Genomic DNA, 24,837 nt, shown 5'->3' on the forward strand with positions numbered 1-24,837 from the left:
GCCAGAGGCAGTGGTCGAGAGCAGTGCACACAGGAGGTTAGCCAAGTCTCCCAGATGTGCTGGTTTGTGTGTTCCTGAGTACACACGCTGCACCTAGACATCAGCTTCTGCCACTCCCAGTGCTGCACATTCCCTGCTGGTGAATTACATGGGCTGGACACGTGGCAGCCCAGTGTGTCTCTCCATCTACTGCAGAGCCCCCAGCTCTTTCAATAAACAGCCTCAGGGGGCTGAACTGTGAGATGTGGATCGAAAGGGCACAGGCCCAGAGGACCCAGGCAGCTGTTGGCTGGCAACAGAAAGCTTGCCAACTGACCCCTAGAGAAAACAGTCCCAGTCACTACCTCTGAATACATCCTCTGGGTCGCAGTGGTCCCAGCCCGAGCACAAGACATGGCCAGGTGTCCAGGAGTCTATGACAAATACTCTCGGTTATGCACCCTTGTGCCATGAACACCTGCACCCCAGGATACCATGGCTTTGTGAGCGCATGCACAAACAGCCCCAGGGAAATGAGTGTGTCTCAGGGATCAGGGAGACCCAGGTCGGATCCCAGTTCACTCTCACATCTGAGACTGGCCAAATATTTCAACCTCCCAGGCTGCAGTTTCCTCGACTATAAAAGGCGAGGTTCCTTCCTGTTCTAACAACCTAAGACATACGGGCAACTGAGAGTACATTTCCCTTCCTTTCCCTAGATTGCCCCTCTTTCCCCTCTTGAACTTGACCAAGTCCTCTCAAACCAGGCTAAAACCAAAAATCAATTTTAATTATAAAAATCTGTTTACTGTACCAATAAATCACCGTGGCCCCGGCTTGGTTGTGGGAGAAGGTTACACCTGGAGCAGAGCTAATAAGTCACTGTCTCCCTCCACCTCGCTGCACCGGGCTGCCCCCCGCTCTTGCTCGCATATTCATCTCCGTCGTTAGGCTGTGGATTATTAATGATGCCCTGGGCCGGTGGATGGGAGCCGAGATGCTCTAAAACACACGGTGTCGGTTGTAACTTGATTTCCAGCTGACCCCTTGACAGGAGACCCCGATGGGCTTTCTCCCCCTTCCTAGTGGTGGGAGGAGGGGAATGCATGATGGTGGGGCGGTGGGGCTTTGAGGTGGCTCCATTTCCAGGGGTCTGAATGAGGCAGTGGCATAGATAAATGGTGACAGACAGCACAGCGTTGTCTATATTTCAGTTTCCTGGGGCTATGAGTCTTTTAAATTAATTAACTGATCGATTATTATTGCTGTGAGGATTATCATTTATGTGCTTTAAGGAGAGAAGGACCATCTGCTTCAGATGGCCATCTGGGGGCAAGGGGGGAGTCCCTATCCTATATGAGCTCTATGACACACCTGAAGAAGAAGGTAAAAGTTACTGGGCATAAAAGGGGGGTCAAAACATCCAGGGGCTACTGAACCCTAAAGATTGTTTGTCATCTGTGACCCCTGGCTAAGGTCAAGGGTTCAAGTCCACCCCCTCTGTGTGACATTGCAACCCTAGGCTTAGATGGAGGCAGGGAGGGCAGTCAACAAGCAACAAGAGCTTTTGGAACCACATCTTTCCAGCAGTGGGAACAGAGTCTCACTTCCTTCTTGGAGAGTGGCTCATTGTCAGCCCTCAGTCAAGCCTGAGTCCCCGAGACTTCTGTTCACACAGCCTGAACAAGGGCATTGGTGAAAATGGCATGTCCAGACAGGAGGGGGAGGCCAAACTTCTCCCCCGGGATATCTGGGCTTTTGTGTCCTCTTTGCTAATCACCTAGACAGTAGAGATGCGAGACTGGTGTCCTGCGAGGAAGAGCACTCATGTGGTTGACCCACCATCAGTGGGGCAGAGATAGGAGTGGTTTTTATGATGGGACCGCAGGACTGACCAGGGCAAATTTGTCCTGGTCACTTAAATTCACTGCCATCCTGGCACAAGTTTACCAGGAAGTGGGCACCTCCAGAATTTTCCACTGGCCAGGCTGGCAGTCACCCTATCCATCACAGTGAGCAGGCTGGGGCCAGATCTGTGCCCTCAAGCAAGTTGCTTAGTATCTTTGAGTCTGAATTCCTTCCTTGTAAAATAGGGATTCTGGTCCTTGCCTTGGTTGTTGTGAGAGTATTTCACACAGTAGGTGTGGTTTGGAATATTTCACTGCTCTTCAGCATCTCTTCCTGAAGATGGAAAGGGGATAACACTCAAGACCTATCAAATTGGCCATTTGCCTGCATTGATTTTGTGGGAGGGAAAATTAAAAGGGACACCCCAAATGAGAATTTAGAATTGTTTATAGAGTCATTGCAGAGGCATTGAATTTAACATTTAAAATTGGATTGGAGACTAACTGAGGCACATATCAGCTGTGTGACTTTCGAGAAGTCATTTAAGCTTTCTCATCTGTTACGTAAGATAATGATGACAACTTCAAAGTATTGCTGGGCAGGTTCAATGAGGAATTGTGCGGAAAGGCACTAGGGAGATGGCAAGTACTAAACAGATCCATGATATCGTTTCATTTGCTCCCACTGCCCCATTAGCAAAAAATAATTTAGAGTTCGCCTGTACCAAGCTTTCTAGGGAGCATAAATGATAGTAACTATTAACTTCTTGATTCAGTTCTTTCACTTCCTTCCATTAAGGCACCAGAAGAGAAATCATTTTTCTTTTTTCATCTACTCATCATCATTTCAGACATCCTGCTACACTAAGATGCAAGACTGAGGAGATGAGAACATTATAAAAGAGAGAGCTGAAAAGAAAGAAGAAGAAAAAGCAACTAAGCTCAGACATAGATCCCCAAGCTGAGGAAATGGCTTAATTAAATTGAAAACCCTGGTGCTTGTGGTAATTCTTATTAAGGAATCTATATCCCATCAGAACCTTCTTCCCTGGAGTTCGCTCCCTATATCTTTCAGCTGGGCATTCGAATTGCTTCCATCATTGGGCAGATGCAGCCACAGAGCCCAGAGATCATTGTGGGGTGACTGTCTAGTGTGGGGCTTGGGTAACAGCCGTCAACTTGGGCCAAACCTGACCTTGTCCTTGAATTTCCCTGACTTGGACCTCACTCATTCTTCCTGCAAAAGGGCAACATATGCTGTCACTTAGGGCTGGTTATCAGGGATCTGTAAAGCAGACAACGCTTGCTTTTGGAGCCCTTCTGCTGCTCTACTGTCTGTAAGAGGGCTGGATTTCTAACACTTGTCAATGCTCTGGCTCTACTGGAATCCTGATGTCCCTGAGCCACTGACACTTATTTTATGGGCACCAGTGGGCTGCAGCCATGAAATTAAAAGATGCTTGCTCCTTGAAAGGAAAGCTATGACAAACCTAGACAGTGTATTAAAAAACAGAGACATTACTTTGCTGATACAGTCAAAGCTGTATAGCTTTCCCATATAGTCAAAGCTATGGTTTTTCCAGTAGTCATGTACAGATGTGAAAGCTGGACCATAAAGAAGGCTGAACACCGAAAAACTGACCACTTTTGAATTGCAGTGCAAGAGAAGACTCTTGAGAGTCTCTTGGACTGCAAAGAGATTGAACCAGTCAATCCTAAAGGAAATCAACTGTAAATATTAATTGGAAGGACTGATGCTAAAGCTGAAGCTCCAATACTTTGATGCAAAATATTGGATGCAAAGAGCCAGCTCACTAGAAAAGACCCCGATGCTGGGAAAGATTGAAGGCAAAAGGAGAAGGGGGTGGCAGAGGATGAGATAGTTAGAAACCATCACCAACTCAATGGACATGAATTTGAGCAAACTCTGGGAGATAGTGGAGGACAGAGGAACCTGGTGTGTTGTGGTCCATGGGATCACAAACGGTCAGGCATGACTTAATGACTTAACAACAAGGGCTACAAGAAATACCTGGGCTGCCTTTTCCTTTTGATGCCACTAGAGCAGCTAGATCCCAGAAGTAAATACAACAGGAACTTTTTAACCATGCTTAAAATAACAGCAAATATATAATAAGCAATGGGTGAGAGCAACTGGGGACAGTTTGATGAAGTGTTGAAAGAGCCCTGGAGAAACTTGGGTTTGGGTCTCAGCTACATCATTTCCTAGGTTCATGACTTTGGGAAGCCTTAGGTATTGATTCTGAATCATGTTTAGGGGTCAGCTGAGTCCCGCCTAATTCAGGCATGCTGCTGCTTCTGCTACATCGCTTCAATCACGTCCAACTCTTTGTGACTCCATAGACTGTAGCCCACTAGGCTCCTCTGTCCATAGGATTCTCTGGACAAGAATACTGGAGTGGGTTGCCATGCCCTCCTCCAAGAGATCTTCCTGGCCCAGGGATCAAACCCACGTCTCTTATATCTCCTGCATTGGCAGGCAGGTTCTTTACCACTAGCGCCACCTGGGAAGCCCAACTCAGGCATATATAGAGAGAGAGCATCTGGATCAAAACAGATGGAGTGATTTCATATACTTACAGTGATATTTTGCTTATCAGTTATCGAGCATTTGTCGGATCTCTATCCCAGGTAAAGTACTGTGCTACAACTGGTCACGTCGGACAAGAAAGCATCTTTGAAGTCAAAGAAAAGCTTTGGGAACTATGATTCATTCTTAGATGGTCAACTGTCGGCATGAATTAAACAGTTAAGAATTGGGTGGCCATATACAGGGTACTCGGAGAAGGCAATGGCACCCCACTCCAGTACTCTTGCCTGGAGAATCCCATGGATGGAGGAGCCTGGTGGGCTGCAGTCCATGGGGTCGCTAAGAGTCAGACACGACTGAGCGACTTCACTTTCACTTTTCACTTTCATGCATTGGAGGAGGAAATGGCAACCTACTCCAGTGTTCTTGCCTGGAGAATCCCAGGGACAGGGGAGCCTGGTGGGCTGCCATCTATGGGGTCACACAGAGTCGGACACGACTGAAGCGACTTAGCAGCAGCAGCAGCAGCAGCATACAGGGTACTATGTAGAAAGGACTGGGCACCAGGCAAAGAGCAATAAGCCAGGATTGGGGTCATTCTCTGTTTGAGGCAAAGAAGAGAGCCAGGAGAGGGCAGGCAGTTGAGACCCACATGGTCCTCTCTAGGTAAGCATGGATCTCTGACTCTCGGTATAAAATCCTGTATACCTGCAGCAAGTATACACGGGCTCTGGAAGACAGACCTGTGAATGGGACAGTCCTTGAAGAACAGGACACAGCTGCAAGTGCTGTGCACCGAGACCCTGCCAGGCCACTCACATGGGCATGAATGTCCTGAGCAACCGTCAAAAGGACCCCACCCTGGACAGGGCACCCAGAGAGCTTGGGGAACCCATAGAACAACACATGCTTACTCCCTTAACAGTGAAGACATGCGGACACACAGAGGTCCTACAGCATGGAAAGGAATGAAGAGAGAATAAGAAAAAAATTCATTAGAAAGAGAGGAAAGATTAATGGTTCAAAGTGAAAGTGAAAGTCACTCAGTCGTGTTCAACTTTTTGCAACCCCATGGACTGTCCATGGAATTTTCTAGGGCAGAACATTGGAGTGGGTAGCCTTTCCCTTCCCCAGGGGATCTTTCCAACCCAGGAATCGAACCCAGGTCTCCTGCATTGCAGGCAGATTCTTTACCAACTGAGCCACAAGGGAAGCCCAAGAATACTGGAGTAGGTAGCCTATTCCTTCTCCAGCAGATCTTCCCGACACCAGAAATTGAACAGGGGTCTCTTGCATTGCAGACGGATTCTTTACCAACTGAGCTACCAGGGAAGCCCTGAATAGTTCAAAATCAAGAACAACTTGACTCAATATCAACATGGGGCTCAGGAGACTTCAAATGCCAAGGTGAAGCCCTGCTTCCCAAAATTCACTGGGCTGGAACCCAAACTTAACCCAACTCAAGGGAAAGAGTGTGCTCGTACGTGCATGTGTGTGTGTGGGTTTGTGTCTGTGTGTCTGTGTGTGTGCACACATGGGTGCAAATGGTGGGGAAGTTAGACTTTCAAATTCCATCACAGCCAATTATCACAACTCTGTCCATTTTTCCAGCCTGCCAGACAGAGTCCAAAACTGTGTGCATTTGATATCTCCAACCTTTAAAAACATTACTGTGGAGTTGAAAGTTTCTGGTGCCTTTTGATTAAACATTGTGTTAGGTAATGACTGTTTTACATATTTTTTGTCCCCTTTAAATTACTGATTGTTGTCTGACATTAGGTCACCACTTGCTCTTATTAAATTAGTAAGTCTACAAAACTCTTAATGAATTGCAACGCATCAAATGTTTGGAAATGAATAGCAGTCTTGAGATTCTTTTCTTTCTAATGTGTCTCTGTGTGAAACTTTTGAAAACCCGTACTTGGGTTCAGGCAGCTGCATAGAATGAATCAGGTTTCAATTCTTAGCCCACCTGGAGCAGCAGGGAATCAGCTGCCCACAGAGGCTCAAGAATTTGAGTGCTTGGGTTGGTCCTCCAAAGGACAATGTGCTGTCTTGCATCGGCATCAGCTTTCTGGCTGCAACAAGTGATTCCTACTTGCCTTCCAAGGGTGCCTTGGGAACTTCAATACATTTGAAGACATTACTTGGATGCTGTCTGTGGTCATTGGAGTGAATTCCTGTTTTAGGGCAACTGGTTGGCAAAGGGATTAAACTTGTATTTGGGCTATGCTGCATGTTAAGTCACTCAGTCATGTCTGGCTCCATGGACTGTAGCCTGCCAGACTCCTCTGCCCATGGAATTTTCCAGGGAAGAATACTGGAGGGGGTTGCTATACCCCTCACCAGGGGACCTTCCCGACCCAGGCATTGAACCTGTGTCCCTTACGTCTCCTGTATTGGTGGGCAGGTTCTTAACCACTAACGCCACCTGGGAAGCCCACTGCCTGTTAGCCAATTGAGAGCTGAAGGGATGGGGATGCTAGAACCCAGTGTCCCATCTTCCCTGGATATTTTTTTCTCTCCCAATGCCATCTTCATTTAGAAGCAGACATTTACAGAGATACCTGTTGAGGTCCTCAGCTCTGTAAAGAGTGATGGTTCCTGAAACCATCACAGGGCATAGGGTCCTGGGGACAGCATAACCCCCACTTAACTTAGGGAGCATTCAGGGGTAAGCTCTATACTGACTCTTGCCCTACAAGTCAGAAAAAACAATCAGGTGACTGGACAATGCTGCTCAAAAGTCAGTGATTGGTTTACCTTGGAAAGTGGGTTGCTACATGAGTTCCCTGTGTGCCTTTAGGAGGAACCTGAAGAAGGTGAAGACATAATGAGCATAGCCCAAGGGGATCACTTTCCTTTCTGGTCACTAACTACTTCCCAGCCAGCTTTGGACAACACAGTCTCAAAGGCAGGTATCCCCGGACAGGTGTGCATGGGGCAAGAGGTATGTCTGGCTCATCGAGGCTTTGCCCTGAGAACAGCTCTGTTGTGTCCCAGCTGCTCACAACCCCAGACACTTATCTCAAAATGCCCCTGGTGGAGGCTTTGCAGGTTGGTCTACTTGCTATTAGGATGACTTGGTATAGTTAGGAGTCACCTGGCAGCCCTAGGGAACATGGCAAGACACTTCGTGCTATTCCATGAGTGGGTCTGCTTCATATTTAGAGCTCTGCCACTGGCTTGTTATAGGATATAGGGATCTTAGATCTATAAGCCATAAGGTAAGAAAAATAGCTCCTTCTATGTGCTTGGAAGGGCTTCCCCGGTGGCTCAGCAGTAAAGAATCCGCCTGCAATACAGGAGCAAAGGAGATATAGGTTTGATCCCTGAGTTGGGAAGATTCCCTGGAGGAAGACATGGCAACCCACTCCAGTATTTCTGCTTAGAGAATCCCATGGACAGAGGAGCCTGGCACACTATCGCCCATAGGTTTGCAAAGAGTCAGACATGACTGATGTGACTTAGCATACATACTCAGAAAACAAATATACATTATAGAACAAATAACACCCCTATTCAATAACACCTGTTGCAAATCTTCACTGAATTGGACAAAGGAAAGAGCCCTCTGGATTTTTGTCCATGTCTGAGAAATGAATTTTTATCTTCTGCCTACTTCTTAGCAGCATGACCCTGGCCATCAAGAGTTAATGCCATCTGACTCTACAGTGTGGACTGCCACCCAGCATAGGGAGCTGGGCAAATGGAGAATCCTGCCAGGACCAGTATTGATTAGCTTGCATGATTAGTTGGTTAATTGAATATCACTGCTTTCTAATATAATTAAAACAAGATAAATACTGGGGCTTCATCCCGTAAGCAAGTGCCATTAGTGATCATGGTACACACCCTGATTAAAAATGCAATTGACTGGGAGGATAATTTATGAACTTGCCAGCCTCTAGTGCCACTCCATGGTTTGTAGGGTCTTGAGATACTACGTGGGTGGCATGCAACTTCCTAACCTGTCAAGATTGCCCTGGCTTCTTGGTTATATATATATATATATATATATATATATATATATATATGTATGTATATATAAATAACACAGGTAAATATATGGGATGGTCTGTCCTTGTAGGTAGCACTCCTCTGTGCTTGCCATGAGCACATTGTAGAATGTCAGAGGGGGAACTCTACAGCACTGTGGGATTGTGTGTGCAGGCTAAGTTGCTTCAGTCGTGTCCGACTCTTTGCAACCCTATGGACTGTGGCCTACCAGGCTCATCTGTCCGTGGGATTCTCCAGGCAAGAATATTCGAGTGGGTTGCCGTGTCCTCTTCCAGGGGATCTTCTCAACCCAGGGATCGAACCCAGGTCTTTTATGTCTTCTGCATTGGCAGGCGGGTTCTTTACCACTAGCGCCACCTGGCCATTTTCCCCTTTGCCCTCAATCCCAAAGACAGTACACTCCCAGCTCACTCTCTGTAATTCTTTGTTTTATCCTCATCAGGTGCATGATGACTTTTTTTTTTTTGGCTGTGCTGCATGTGGGAATCTTAGTTCCCCACCCAGAAATTGAACTCTTACCCCCTGCAGTGAAGCACAGTGTCCTCAGAACCTCAAGTCTGCCACGGAAGTCCTCATGGTGACTTTTAAAATATCTGTGGATCACTGACTTGATTAGGAAACATTTATGAAAAATTACTTGAAGCAAAGCAAGTGTGGCTAGTGGGAGGCACACAGGACTCATCTACTTGAGGGTTGAGGGGACCAATCCACAGGCTGCTAAGAGAAGTAGCTAAGCACCCCGTGCTTTTGCCTCATTCACACACAGTGCAGGTGCCTGCGGATCAGTCCTCTCTTTTTGGGCATCTCAAGCAGTGGGTTCCTGTAGGAGGAGGTGAGCTGCCAGACTCTGTGGAGTGCAGGTCTCAGCCTTCTTCCCTTGGAGTTACCTGCTGCTTCCTCAGTCAACTGAGGCACGTGTGTGTGTCAACCGCCAGCCTGACTGGTGCATGTGCGGCAGAGAAGTGTCGTGTCACTTTTCCTGTGTCACTCCCAGTGATGTCTCGGCTGTCCCTGCTTATAGCAGAGGGAGAAAACCTTTGTTGAGAGCTGGTGGGGGTCTCGGTGAGATGCAATTGGCAAAGTCCCTCAGCTGGTAAAGAATCCACCAGCAATGCGGGAGACCTAGGTTCAATCCCTGGGTTGGGAAGATCCCCTGGAGAAGGGAATGGCTACCCACTCCAGTATTCTGGTCTGGAGAATTCCATGGACTGTATAGTCCATGGGGTCTCAAAGAGTTGGACACGACTGAGCGACTTTCACTTTCACTTTTGTAGTACCTCCAAGGCAAGTGCTATATAAATACAAGGTGTTCTTATTCCGTTAGCTTATGTTCTTAATTTTTGGAATGTGTCCAGATGTGTCAAGAGGGGAGCAAACATTACAGATGGGCAGGAGTTGAAGAATTCTGTTGCTAATGCCCAGAGCAGAATGGAACATCATATTGACTTTGCCTCGGAGCTGGGGAGGGTTCTGATGAGGGGTTAGGTGTGCCTGAAAAAGCCAGTAAGAAGGTGCAGATGCAGCTCTAGTGTAGAAACAACAAAAAGCTACCTGGTGATTGTTGTTCTGACACTTTTTTTCTACCCGCCCCCCCCCCCCCAAAAAGCCTTTTTTGGGGGATGGAGGGGAGCAACTTTTGCCCTTCTAAAAACATGTCCCTTTAGTGGTTTTATTTATTTATTTTTCTGAGAGAGTGATTTCATCTTGTTGCCCTTTTCTTTTCCCTGAGATGCTGCCAGATTTGGATGAACAGGGGACACACTGCTGGGACGTCTGATATTTCCATCACTAGAGAGAAGAGGAAAGAATGAGGCAAATAGGGAGGCCTACAGAGGCGAGCAGGAGCTGCCCTTAGTATGTGATGCAAAGTCAGGACTGAGCCCCCACCTCTAATGGGAATCACAAAGAAACGTGCTTGAGGGGTTGACAGGAATAATCTAGAACACCAGCATGCTCAGAAATCCATTCTGTTCACCCTTAGGCTTTCTAAAAGTGGAACTCATCTTCCTAAATGTTTATTTGGAGAGAGAAAATACTACGTGTAAAGAGATATGTATATATAGAGAAATGAGGACATATTTCTACCTACAGTTTTGTTATTACTTTGCCATAAAATAAATGTTCATTAATTTCCATACCACATATGGAGGGAACTGCCACATGTGAATATCTGTAATCAGTAATTGCTGTGCCTGTGATTCCTTAAGTTATATGTGCCACAGGGATGGTTTCCAAATAAGAGCCTGGAGAGAGGGACAGATTCACAGATGATAGCAGAAACGTCTGGAAATTACAGACCGATTGAGGTCAGCAAGAAACAAGTTATTCAATATATCCCCTGGGGGCTAGGACCAGACTTTTCCCCATGGTTCCAAAATTACTTGGCAGTTTCATTAAGGTGAAAGGTAGCACAGCCTCACAAGTGAACGATGTCACTTAAAATGCAGATGGACTTGTCAACCAAACACTTAGAGAGGATGGCATTTTGATGGTCTGTCTCTTCCTGCTCATAAGTTGCTCAAATTTGTGGCATAGATGAATGGGAGTAATGAGGATTGTAACTGAAGTATTTGACCGTATATGTACGTCTCTATCTATTTAAAAATTCAGGAAATCAGTACGGCTAAGAAATCTGATGTCCAGGCAGAATTATTTACAACGCGAGGGAGCTGTCCTCAAGTTCTGGTGCTGAAATATAGAGTCACTAGTTTCATTTGATGTGCCTCCACAATATGAAGGAATGTCTTTTTCTGGCTCTGAGTAGAGTTGCTGCACAACCATACAGGACCAATGTAAAGCTAATAGAATACTTATCGCATGGCTAGAGGATAAAGTTTTAGGAAACATTACAGGGAAATATTCTCTGGACCTTTTTAGTGCATTAGGAATAAGTAGTGTCATTCACATCTGGTTCTTCTTTCCTTTCCAGGCACCCCAACACTGAGCTTTCCAGACTCCATGCAGTTATATGGGCCCCTGCAGTTATGTGAGCCCTGAATAATCCTGGCCTATGGGGTATGAGTAGAAGTGATATGTATAACAGCTGCTGCTGCTGCTAAGTCACTTCAGTTGTTTCTGACTCCGTGTGACCCCATAGATGGCAGCCCACCAGGCTCCCCTGTCCCTGGGATTTTCCAGGCAAGAACACTGGAGTGGGTTGCCATTTCCTTTGCCAATGCATGAAAGTGAAAAGTGAAAGTGAAGTCGCTCAGTCGTGTCTGACTCTTTGCGACTCCATGGACTGCAGCCTTCCAGGCTCCTCTGTCCATGGGATTTTCCAGGTGAGAGTATAACAGCTAACTAAGCTAGAGCATTTAAGGTTCATAACCTTCCAGCTCTTCTCTTTCCTCTGCAGAAGCAATGATATAGACCATGTCTGATATAGAAGAAGCAAGATGGACTCAGCCTCTGTCCCCAAGTTCCCATTTGGAAAGTTTCTTCTCTGGAGAACTGCTGAGCCCATAGTAAACTCTGAATAAATAAGAAATAAAATGTCATGTATTAAATCTCTGAAATTTTGAGGCTTATCCTATTCTACCCCTAACTGATAAACTTGGTTAATCATTTTGATGTCTTAAAGCCAAGACCATCACAATAAACTATATGCTGCTACCAAAGACATCAAATAAATACACAAGGAGGAAAGGAGTTTGATAACTTGGGGAAAAAATGAAATATATTTGATAATGTCCCCACAGTGATGACTTATATGTTGGTTTGTTTGGGAAAACTATGGAAAAGTGATCCCAGAAGGTTGAAGTTTCTATTTGGCATTGAAGTATATTTTTGAAATTCCTTTTAAAATGGTGAAAGAATCTATATTGGATTTATGATGATCAGAATTCTACAATGTATGAAGAATCCAAGGTAAGGTCAACCACTGACATCAAATGATGGATGTAACCATCAAGCAGAGGTCAAAGAGGATAAGAACCGAACAGAGACCATGGGATTTGGTTAAGAGGCGGTCACAGGCTACCTTTTTAAAAGAGTAGTCTCATCAAAAAAGCCAGATTGCAAGGGTTGAGGAAAGAGTTGGCAGTAGAAAAAATGAAAGTAGAAAGTCTAAACCACAAACTCAGAATATTTGGTGGCAAAGGAAAGAAACAGGGCTGTAGTTTAAAAGAGAATGCAGACCTTGAGTCTGACTGAAGACAAGATGACAGGAAGAAATAGATTAAAAACTGTAGACAGAAAATTCCTTGTATGTTTGAAGAGGGTAATATTCAGAGGTCAGGGGGAAGACATTTGTTACAAAGAGAGGGAAAACATTAGTGTTGGAAAGGGTTTTCCTACTGAATTTCTTATTTCTTATCTGAGTCCATGACATCATCATACAACCAGGTTCTGAGAATAGTTTGCTGAGAGTTGTGTGAGTAGTTCAGTTATGTCTGAGTCTTTGTGACCCGATGAATTGTAGCCCACCAGGCTCCTCTGTCTTTGGAATTCTCCAGGCAAGAACACTGGAGTGGGTAGCCGTTCCCTTCTCTAGATCTTCCCAACCCAGGGATCGAACCTGGGTCTCCTGCATTTCAGGCAGATTCTTTACCATCTGAGCTACCAGGGAAGCCCAGTGGGCCAAACACCCCAAGAATCATCTTGAAATACTTTATCTCTTTCAGTCTCCCCTATATGCTGTTATTATCAAGGCTGTTTACCCTTCTAAACATCCCTTAAACCTATACCTTTGTATAACCTTAAACCCACCCCGTAATTCTGATGGAATTATCATAATCACAGCTTTATCCATTACCAGCTGGGTGACCTCAGATAACTTACAAACCTCTCAGTTTCTCATCTATAAAATAAAAATGAAAAATAACTACTTTGTAATACTGCTGTGAAGATTAAATTAAATAAGTACCTGGCACAGTAATATAACACATATTCTTACTTGGTCTCACTAACTTTTGGTTTCCAACTTTTTAATTCATTCACCATGTTGCCATTGGAGAAGGGAGCAGCCACCCTCTCCAGTATTCTGGCCTGGAGAATTCCATGGACTGTATTCCATGGGGTCGCAAAGAGTAAGACAACTGAGCAACTTTCACTTCATATGTTGCCATCAGAATAATCTGTTTGACTTTCAAGTATGTCACTGTCTTACCCTACCTTAAATTATTCCAGTGAATCACTATTGCTTATGGAGGTAAAATCCAAATTTTTATTTTATTTTTATTTTTTTTTAGTATGTAGAGGGCTCTGTAATTCTAGATTGTACCTAACCACAGATATCCCAAATGATCAGAGGCAGGCTCCATATTTTCAACAAGGGATGGGTCTTTAGCAGGAAATGGGATTCCAAGGGTCTCACCTGCAGAACCTCAAGCTACAAAAAAGTCCATCTTCTTCCACATCCCCTGCAGGAGTTGTGACGGGCACTGACTTCCTGAACACTTGAGGAAGTATCTAATTAGGTCTACCAAGCCAGGCTGTATAAAATCAGGTAGAGGAGACTAAAATAAACCCAGAAAATGGCTAGCGTTAGAAAATAGGGTTTCCCTTCTATTTGCTGAATTTGTGGTTTCTGTATGTGGTTAAAATATTTTAATTAGTGAATGATCATTCTTATGGAATCCAAAAGGCTGCCAAGGCATGCCCTCCATTGATAGATAAATGTTTTGTAGTAGCATGCTACTTATAAAGGCATCAGGGCCTCTAGAAGATCCCACTGAAAAGATTCCCATTGGCTACTGCAGAGTCACTCTGAAGCTGCCTCAGGTGGAAAGGGCCACCAGGGAGTAGACCTGGTCATGCTGATTATCCAGCTTTGTCTCCACCTAAAACAGAGAGTATCTACAGAGGCAACATAAGAGAGGGGCTAAGAGTATAGACTCATGAACTGTGTAATCTCTGGGAGGTTGCTTAACCTCTCTGTGCCTTGGGTTGCTATTCTTTAAGATGGGTCCAAATCTTGCCACAGACTGGGAGAAGGTACTTACAGATCATATACCTGACAGAGAGTTTGCTTTCAAAATACATAAAAACTCAAAATTCAACAACAAGGAGAGAAACATTCTGAATTTTTAGAAAAGGCGAAAGACTTGAACAGACTCTTCACCAATGAGGATATGGTACATGTACACATGCTCAGTCACTCAGTCGTGTCCAAACTCTTTTTCAACTCTATAGACTTTAGCCTCTAGGCTCCTCTGTCTATGGGATTTCCCAGGCTAGAATATTGGAGTGGGTGGCCATTTTCTTCTCTAGGGATCTTTCCAACCCTGGGATCAAACCTGTGTCTCCTGCATTGGCAGGTGGATTCTTTACCACCACACCACCTGAGAAGCCCAATATATAGATGGCAAATAAGCAAATGAAAATAAGCTTAACATCCTCAGTCATTAAGAAAAAGCAAAATAAAACTATGATAAGATATTCCTCATATCTATGGGGCAACCTCCCCTCAAAACAAAAACATCCCCACAAAAAAAACAAGCCCCCCCCAAAACAGACAACATTTAGTGAGGATGGGAGAAAAGACCCATGACTTTCATAGTTCACTGGTGAAAATGCAAAATGCAGCCAGGCTGGAAAACAGTTTAGTAGTTTCTCATAATATACCCAGAAATCCCACTCTTGGATATTTACCCAAAAGAAAGGAAAACTTATTCTCATACAAAAACCTGCATGAGAATGTTTATAGGCACTTTTCCCCAAACCAGAATCAACCCAGATATCATTTGATAGGTGAATGGATAAACTGAGGTGTATCCATATCATAGGATACGACTCACCAATAAAAGGAGCAAAACCACAAATGAATCTCAAATTATGGTGCTGAGTCAAAGAAGGCAGATACGAAAGACTACATATTGCATGATTCATTTGCACCAACTCCTAGAAATGGCAGACTATAGTGATAGAATGACAGTCGTGAGTCTAGGGGTTGGTGATAGGGGAGGGGTCTGACTATGATACAGCAGGGAAGGAATCTGGGGGATGGAGTGATTTCTGGAGACTGACATAAAGCTGGAAGAAATGGACAAAAGTGTACAATAAACTAATATTGCTACTTCTATTCGAAAAGTTTCAGGAAAATTGATATCTAGAGAAGAAGAAATGTGTCTGAAGGGTATGGTGTTTAATGCTTTTGGTGAAAAAAAATAGGGGAAATTCAGCTTTTTAAAGCTATCTCACTGGCAGTTTTAAGATGTAGACCTGTTGAGAAACAATTTTACGTGTTTAGTAATTTTGTCAATGAATAGGTCAGCAATCTGTTATTTGTTGCATGTCTCTTAGGGTAGCATATTCTGAATAACTAAGTCTTTCAGTCAGTTCAGTTCAGTCGCTCAGTGTCTGACTCTTTGCGACTCCATGAATCGCAGCACGCCAGGCCTCCCTGTCCATCACCAACTCCCGGAGTTCACTCAAACTCACGTCCATCAAGTCAGTGATGCCATCCAGCCATCTCATCTTCTGTCGTCCCCTTCTCTTCCTGCCCCCAATCCCTCCCAGCATCAGAGTCTTTTCCAATAAGTCAACTCTTCGCATCAGGTGGCCAAAGTACTGGAGTTTCAGCTTTAGCATCATTCCTTCCAGAGAACACCCAGGGCTGATCTCCAGAATGGACTGGTTGGATCTCCTTGCAGTCCAAGGGACTCTCAAGAGTCTTCTCCAACACCACAGTTCAAAAGCATCAATTCTTCAGCACTCAGCTTTCTTCACAGTCCAACTCTCACATCCATACATGACCACAGGAAAAACCATAGCCTTGACTAGATGGACCTTTGTTGGCAAAGTAATGTATCTGTCTTTACATAATAGAAAAATAAAAAGCTTTAAATCTATAGCTGAAAAAAAAATGAGGGGATGGAAATGTCTATAGCAGGAAGGATTGATGCTTTTGGACTGTGTGGTGTTGGAGAACACTCTTGAGAGTCCCTTAGACTGCAAGGAAATCAAACCAATCAATCCTAAAGGAAATCAACCTTGAATATTCATTGGAAGGACTGATGCTGAAGCTGAAGCTCCGACACTTTGGTGCAAAGAGCCTACTCATTGTAAAAGACCCTGATCCTATGAAAGATTGAGGGCAAAAGAAGGGGGCAGTGGAGGATGAGAGAGTCAAATAGTATCACTGATCAATGGACATGAATTTGACTAAACTTCGGAAGAGAACAGAGGAGCCTGGCATGCTGTAGTCCATGGGGTCGCAAAATGTTGGACATGACTTAGCAGCTAAACAACAACAACATATCTGGATTGCAGTTGTGACTAAATTACTGCATACATTAAAAAAATTTTTAAGAACTATTTATTTTGAATTAATTTTAAACATAGAGAAAAGCTGTATAACTAGCACAAATATTTCCCATATCCTCTTTGCTCAGGCTTCCCTAATATTAAAAACATACATAACCACGTTGCACCTATGAAAACCAGGAAATTAACACTGGCAAACTAACTAAACTCTAGGTCTGATTCTAATTTCACCAGTTCTTCTACTTAATTTTCTATTCCTTTCCAGAATCTCACATTCTATTCAGTTATTGTAACTCTTAGTCATCTGTAATTTTAAACAATCTTTCCTTGTCTTCACGACTTGGACACTTTTCACAAATACCAGTCAGTTATTTCCTAGAATGTCTTTCATTTTGGGTGGGTCTGAGGCTTTTGCATAATTAGAATGAATTTTTGCATTTTGGGCAAGAATGTTATAAAAGCGAAACCTTGTCAGTGCATTTTCTCAAGGAACTCATCATACTGATAAGTCTTGTTACTGATGATGTTAACTGCCACTGTCAGGTTACTATTTTTCCCATTGAAGTGAATAAATATCTGGAAGAAATACATTGGGACTATACAAATACCCTGTTTCTCCTCTAACTTTTGCCCATTAATTTCTGTATCCAATGGTGGATCTTCTCTGCAACAATGATTAGTGTAGTGTAATTAAAATTGTTTTCCTCTATCTACATTTAAAATTTTTATTTTGCTTTTTAATTAAAAATCTTTTAAATAATTTTAGATTCTTGAGAAGTTGCAAAGATAATACAGAAAGGTCCCATGTATCCAACATCCAGTTTCCCCCAATGATTACATTGTACAAAACTGTAACAGCAAAACCAAGAAAATGACATTGCTATGAAGTGTCTATATAGTTCTGTCATTTTATCACCTGTATAGATTCATGTGACCACCATTGCAATCAGCTTATAAACATCACTACCATATAACTGTGCACTTTAACAGGTGATTTTACATTAATTATGCCTCAATAAGCTGACAAAACATGAAGCCCGTCCATACACACACATGCAAAAAGACACTGCCAAGGTAACATTAAGCAATATGTAACTATTAGTGTAAAGGACTATGTCAAGGCTGCATATTGTCACCCTGCTTATTTAACTTATATGCAGAGTATATCATGAGAAACGCTGGGCTGGAAGAAGCACAAGCTGGAATCAAGATTGCCAGGAGAAATCTCAGTAACCTCAGATAGGCAGATGACACCACCCTGATGGTAGAAAGTGAAGTAAGAACTAAACAGCCTCTTGATGAAAATGAAAGAGGAGTGAAAAAGTTGGCTTAAAACTCAACATTCAGAAAACTAAGATCATGGCAGCTGGTCCCATCACTTCATGGCAAATAGATGCGCAAACAATGAAAACAGTGAAAGACTTTATTTTGGGGGGCTCTAAAATCACTGCAGATGGTGACTGCATCCATGAAATTAAACGACGCTTGCTCCTTGGAAGAAAAGTTATGAGCAACCTAGACAGCATATTAAAAAGCAGAGACATTACTTTGCCAACAAAAGTGCATCTAGTCAAAGCTATGGTTTTTCCAGTAGTCGTGTATGGTTGTGAGAGTTGGATTATAAAGAAAGCTGAGCACAGAAGAATTGATGGTTTTGAACTGTGGTGTTGGAGAAGACTCTTGAGAGTCCCTTGGACAGCGAGGAGATCCAACCTAAGGAGTCCATCCTAAAGGAGATCAGTCCTGGGTGTTCATTGGAAGGACTGATGTTGAAGCTGAAACTCCAATGCTTTGGCCACCTGATGCGAAGAACTGACATATTTGAAAAGACCTGATGCTGGGAAAGATTGAGGGTGGGAGGAGAAGGGGACAACAGAGGATGAGATGGTTGGATGGCATTATCCACTCAATGGAAATGAGTTTGAGTAAGCTCCGGGAATTGGTGATGGATGGGGAAGCCTGGCGTGCCGCAGTCCATGGGGTTGCAAAGAGCTGGACGTGACAGAGCGACTGGACTGAACTGAACTGTTAGCTGGCATCATTGTTGCTGTTTTATCAAAGAACATCTCTCTCCTGTTCTAGCTGATGCTCAGGCAAAGGCCAGTCCAGGCAATAAACAGAAGACAGGTTTTTCATGGTTTTTTTTTTTTTTTTTTTTCCTGCACAATTTCCTGACTGTTGCTCTACCACATGAATTAGATCAATATTAGTCATGGTTGGGACCTCCCTGGTGGTCTAGTAGTTACGACTCCACACTCCCAACACAGGGGCACGGGTTCAATTTCTGGTCAGAGAACTAAGGTCCTACATGCCACATGGTGAGGCCAGAAAAAAAAAAAGTTAGTCACAGACACCTGGCCCTGTTGGAGAGTTCCAAAATTGTCTCCTACACATCTGCATGGGTTTCTGTTTGCCCCCGGCGTCTCTCTCCATGGCAACCATCTTTCTCTTATTTGAATGTACCAAGCGCACCCTGCTTCAGGTCTCTGCACTTGCTGTTCCCTCTGTCTAGACTGTTCTCCTCATAGATACTCATATGTTATCTATTCAGAAAGAGCTTCCTGGGCCACTAAGCCTAAACCTGCCCCCTATTGCTGGTTCCAGCTCCACTCTGCCACGTGACTCCTGCATAGCACTCAGCACTAGAAGAAATTATCTTGGTTGCTTATTGGATTACTTGCTCACTGTCTATCACCATCCCCTCTAGAATGTAAACTACAGAGATGCAAGGCATCACCTGTTTTGCTGTATCTTTCCTATTGCCAGCTGACTATGGTCATACCCCTAGAAGACTTTTCTTTCCATCTTCCTTCTCATTTCGCTGTCCTTTCTTCTCTTTCTTTAACTCTCTATATGGTCCCTCCCCATTCCAACTCAGGCTTCCCTGGTGGCTCAGACAGTAAAGAATCCACCTGCGATGCAGGAGACCTAGGTTCAATTCTTGGGTAAGGAAGATCCCCTAGAGAAGGGAATGGCTACTCACTCCAATATTCTTGCCTGGAGAATTCCATGGACAGAGGAGCCTGGCAGGCTGCAGTTCGTGAAGTCACAAAGAGTCTACTGAGCAACTAACATTTTCACTTTCAGTCTAACACATAAACATTGAGATAAAAATGAAGTACCTAATTACATTGCAGAAATCACTAACAACCACTTTGCAGTCTTTTCTGCAATGACTCCCTCAACTCTCTTTCTTGGTTTTCTGCCTGCCCTTGATGGGTGTTTGCAGGAGAGACGCCCAGAAAGGAGGACTTCCACTAAATTGTCTCCAAGCTTTTTTTTTTTTTTTAATGAACTGATTTAAGCTAATAGGAAAGGTTTCCTAGGAAATCTGCACCATCCTCACTCATGCCCTTTACCCCACTTCAATCTAGTTAGCTCTGTTATTATTATTTCTGTGGAATAGCATGTATCTGTGCCATTAATTCCATGTATTTCCAGGGGAGAAGGGATTGAAAGAAAGAAAGACTGATTACTTATCAAATAAAAGACATTTCTCCTCCTTCTAGACAGCCAGGTGGATTTTTCTGAACTCATTTCTACCCTGGAAATGTGGCAGCTGCTCCTGAAATGAGTCCTCTGTGTTGGGGTGGGCTCTGTTTTTATGGCCAGTGGGTAATAGCATTTCCTGATTTATGAATTGGCACCTGGGGGGAGGTGCTGAGCCCCTGGATGGATTCATCATGGGGAGAACAGCCATATAAATAATCCTATCACATAAAATTATTGTTCTCATTTTGATTTAAAAAAAAATTCCTTTTGTGTAGGGGTGGGGCTTAGAAGATGTTAGTGGGAAAGCAGGAGAAGAATATGTTATTTGGTCCTCTTTTTTTTCTATATGGCCAAAAATGTACAAAAGATATTCTCCAGAAATAGTGACTTGTATAGAAGACAGTGGGCTTCCCTGGTGGCTCAGACAGTAAAGAATCTTCCTGTAATGCAGGAGACCCAGGTTCAATCCCTGGGTCGGGAAGATCCCCTGGAGAAGGGAATGGTTACCCACTCCAGTATTCTTGTCTGGAGAATCCCATGGACAAAGGAGCCTGGCAGGCTATAGTCCATGGGGTTGCAAAGAATCGGACATGACTGAGTGGCTAACACAGATACAGACAGACAATAGAAGACAGTAACCCACATGGTTTCATTATTTGGGGAATCCTTGGAACTTGGTTTAGAGCCCATGCGAAGGTCTTGGCCTGAGATGACATGTAGAGTGTTCCAGCTCATGAGTTTTGCCTGGGCTCTGCTTGGGATATTTATTTTAAATTGGTAATGAGAAGGTCATTTCATGGAGGTTTCCCCCTTCTTTCACAAATCAGTGTGGGGATTCATCTGAAGATCCCAGATGCTCATTGAACATCTGCATGGTACAAATTATCCTCCAGGTCTGCAAAAGCAAACAAGCAGGAGAGTGTACTGCAGAGTTTGGGAGTGAGAGTGATGGGAAGGGGAAGCAGGTGTGAAGCATGCACAAGATTTCTCTGGTGAGAGGTCATGGGGCATCCTGGACAGGTGGCAAGATGGAAGCAGAGGCCCAGGGTGAGGACAGACACCGTGTAGCTGAGCAGAAAACTGACCACTGTTGGCAGTTCACACTTTATGAAGAAGATCCTTCTCCCCCATGAGCTTGCAGGCTCCCAGAGGACAAGGACCCTGCCAGACTTCTTTTGTATCCAGCTCTCTTTTCCCCCTGAGCTTGAGATTTAACATATAGTAGGTCAGGAGAAACCACACTGTTGTCTATAAAAGGCCAGACTGTTTATACCTCAGACACTGGAGAGGTCATATGGCCTGTCTCAACTACTCAACTTGCTGAGGTGGTAAAAGCAACCATAGATGAGATGTCCATGAATGGGTGTGACTGGGTCCCAATAAAACTTTATTTACAAAAGCAATGGCCAATCAGATTTGAACTGTCGCTTGCCAGTCCCTCTGGTAGGTCAATAACAAGTGCTTGTGGAATTGAGTTGAAAGGATATCATTTAATAACACATGTCGCTCACTTTTAAGACACATCAACTACGACCTGACAAAGTTAAAGAGTTATGTTCTATGCAGAAGATTTCCATGGTACTCTTAACATACAATCTGTTATATAAGCATATTTTAAAGAAGGATCATTTATATAAACCTGGAATTCCTGAATCTTTAGTAAGCAAGATGTTGCACAAAGACCATCTCTTTCTGTGACACTGGGCTCAAAAGGGCAAAAAAAAAAAAAAAAAGGGACAAAAATCTCTCTCCTCATTTTAATGTCTAGAGAGGAAGAGTGCCAGGAATCTGGGAGTGAGAACCAAGGGGCTGAGAGGCAGGATTCTTTGGTGTTTTTGTGGTTTTGGGGAGGCAATCAGCAGAGGTTAGTGAGTGGCTCTAACCAGTGTGTTTAACCATGTGGGCTTCTGTTCATTTCTCTAATTTATTTCTTTGTTTTCATGGTAGAATAAACTCCAAATTCCAGGGGTCAACTAGGCGTCTTTCACCAGGCCATGTGTGGCCAAAAAAAAAAAAAAAAAAAAAGCTTGGTGTCATCAATCAATGCCAAATAGTTAATAATGACCAGCCTTCTTGCTAATGGCCCGAGGCAGGGGTCCTCGGGCATCAAAGGTTCTAGCAGAAAGATGTGCAGGCAGCTGCGTGAGGAGGATGGAGCATTTCTGCTGGCCACTTTCAAGGGTGTATCCACCCAGGCTCAGCTCTTTAAGAAGGTAGTAATTAGTTTTACTTCCTTCGGTGCACACGGTAAATGCAGCAGAATCTGGCATTTGGAGAGCCATTAGAGTCTTGACTCACCTCAGGTTTATGTCTATAACTGAGAAATATCAAGATTACAAGGCATTTCAGAGGTTATGTTCAGTTCCCACAGAAAGAATAGAAACTTTCAAGTGTCAGGGCCCCAGGCAAAAAGAGGCCACTGCAAATAAAAGCTGATCAGGACTCAGCTGGCCCTGAACCACACAGTGTCTCTTACAAACTGCAGGTGGTGAGGACAACAGCTAAACAGGCAGCTTTAGACGGCATTGATGTCTTTCGCATCTTTGTATGTTCCCAGCATGGGGACCTACACACAGGTTTACAGGGACAAATATTTCCAGACCTGTTTGTGGTCATCTGGACAGCGTTTCCCACCTGGGGAGTGGTGGCATGCAGTGAGGCTGGGGATGGAGAGCAGGTGTGCTACCATTTTGATCTTTCCAGCCCTTGGGGCAGCTGGGAAATGAGGAGACGTGTCCTTCAGAGTCTGGTGCCCTCTGGTCATGGGGGACCTCCAGCACCCTAGACAGCTGTGCAAATAAATTTATTTGCCATGTGTACCTTAATAATCCTAAAGGAAATCAACCCTGAATATTCATTGGAAGGACTGATGCTGAAGCTGAAGCTCCAATACTTTGGCCACCTGATGCAAAGAGCTGACTCATTGGAAAAGACTCTGATGCTGGGAAAGACTGAAGGCAAAAGGAGAAGGGGTGCCAGAGGACGAGATGGATAGATAGCATCACCAACTCAAGGGACATGAATCTGAGCAATCTCTGGGAGATAGTGGAGGTCAGGGAAGCCTGGCATGCCGCAGTTCAGGGGTCATAAAAGTGTTGGACACGACTTAACGACTGAACGACAAAACCTTAATAAAGTAACAGATTGGAAAGAATGAATCTGGTGCACAAATGAGAAAACAGAGACTCAGAAGTCTAGACTCACATCAAGCCAAGCTTTGATTCCAGTTCCAGTTAGCCTTACTCTGTGTCCAATGCCTGCCTACCAGCCCACAGCTGTCACACCAAACTGTTAACAAACAGCTGTTGAAGCCAAACTGTTGGAACTGAGAAATCGCTTGACTAAAAACTAGTGAAGGAGCAGATGATGTCATTAGCACGGCTTGAAATGTGAGCCAGAAGTTCAAAGCTGAAGTCACCTTACTGCCGATGTATGCAAGTCACTCTCATTCTCCCCTAGGCCAGCGTGTTCGTTCCAACCAGGACTCCCTCCTGGCAACTGATATGTTTTACGTTGCAACCCAGGGCACACACATACAGGCACATATATAGTCTTACAGATAGCACTTATCCTTACTATGTTTGATGGACACTGTTCTATTTGATTTTCGTCTATTCCATTTAAAAAAACGTTCTGGTCATGACCCTTTAAATTGATTCCGTGACCCACTAAATTGATTTCTCGACCCACTAATGTGTCATGACCAGCAGTTGGAAAAACACTGGCCTGACCCCATTCTAGCTTGCCTCCCTCCCCAGAGAGGGGAATGTGGAAGGTGGATGTGGAGAAGAGTGAGATAAGAGATTGGGATAAATAAGGAAGATGGTGGGAGGAATGTGGAAAATAGGATAAAGGAAAGAATGGGGATGAAATGAGACAAAGGAGAAATGAGTGGGAACTGGAGACATGATGAGAAAAGACTAACTCCGGACTGACTGGCTTCTGTCTATGTAACGATTCTCACTGGGCTTCCCTGGTGGCTCAGTGATAAAGAATCTGCCTGCAGTACAGAAGACACAGGAGATGCGGGTTCAGTCCCAGGACCGGGAAGATCCCCTGGAGGAGGGCATGGCAACCCACTCCAGTATTCTTGCCTGGACAATCCCATGGACAGGGGCCCGGTGGGCTGTGGTCCACGGAGCCACAAAAGGTCAGACACTACTGGAGCAACTAAGCACAAGCACACACACAGTGATTCTCAGGCTCCATGGCCATTCTGATCGTTTTGATGCAAGAACTGTCCCCGTCACCTTTCACAGCATAGCCATGGTAATGCTACCTGCTTATCCGAAGATTTTCTCATCTGTCAGCATCACCTCAAATTCCTTATTGTTGCTCCCACAGGGAATTTTCAATCTGCTGTTCAGGGATCCTGGCCCTAGAAAGATCCAGAAGGCGTTGGGCAAATTACTGAGGAATAAAGAAACTGGCCACAAGGGCTCCACCCACATGGATGCACCAACTCATAGAAGACTCTATGCGCTTCTGCTGCTGCTACTGCGTCATGTTAGTCGTGTCCGACTCTCTGCAACCCCACAGACGGCAGCCAACCAGGCTCCCCTGTCCCTGGGATTCTCCAGGCAAGAACACTGGAGTGGGTTGCCATTTCCTTCTCCAATGCATGAAAGTGAAAAGTGAAAGTGAAGTCTCTCAGTCGTGTCTGACTCTTAGCGACCCCATGGACTACAGCCTACCAGGCTCCTCTGGGTCTAAACACACCAACTCTTGGGTACAAAGGAGTGT

General features: G+C 44.3%; 1 protein-coding gene and 1 non-coding gene across 4 annotated transcripts in view; both read right to left on the reverse strand.

The window, feature by feature from the left end:
• Positions 1-24,837, reverse strand: part of PLXNA4 (plexin A4) — a 481,037-nt gene that overhangs the window by 133,188 nt on the left and 323,012 nt on the right. The window lies entirely within an intron of this gene.
• Positions 12,893-12,964, reverse strand: TRNAF-GAA. Its single transcript has one exon. It is a non-coding gene; the product is annotated as a tRNA-Phe (tRNA).

The sequence above is a fragment of the Bubalus bubalis genome, chromosome 8 (genome assembly GCF_019923935.1).
Source record: "Bubalus bubalis isolate 160015118507 breed Murrah chromosome 8, NDDB_SH_1, whole genome shotgun sequence".
In the NCBI taxonomy this organism is placed as follows: domain Eukaryota; kingdom Metazoa; phylum Chordata; class Mammalia; order Artiodactyla; family Bovidae; genus Bubalus; species Bubalus bubalis.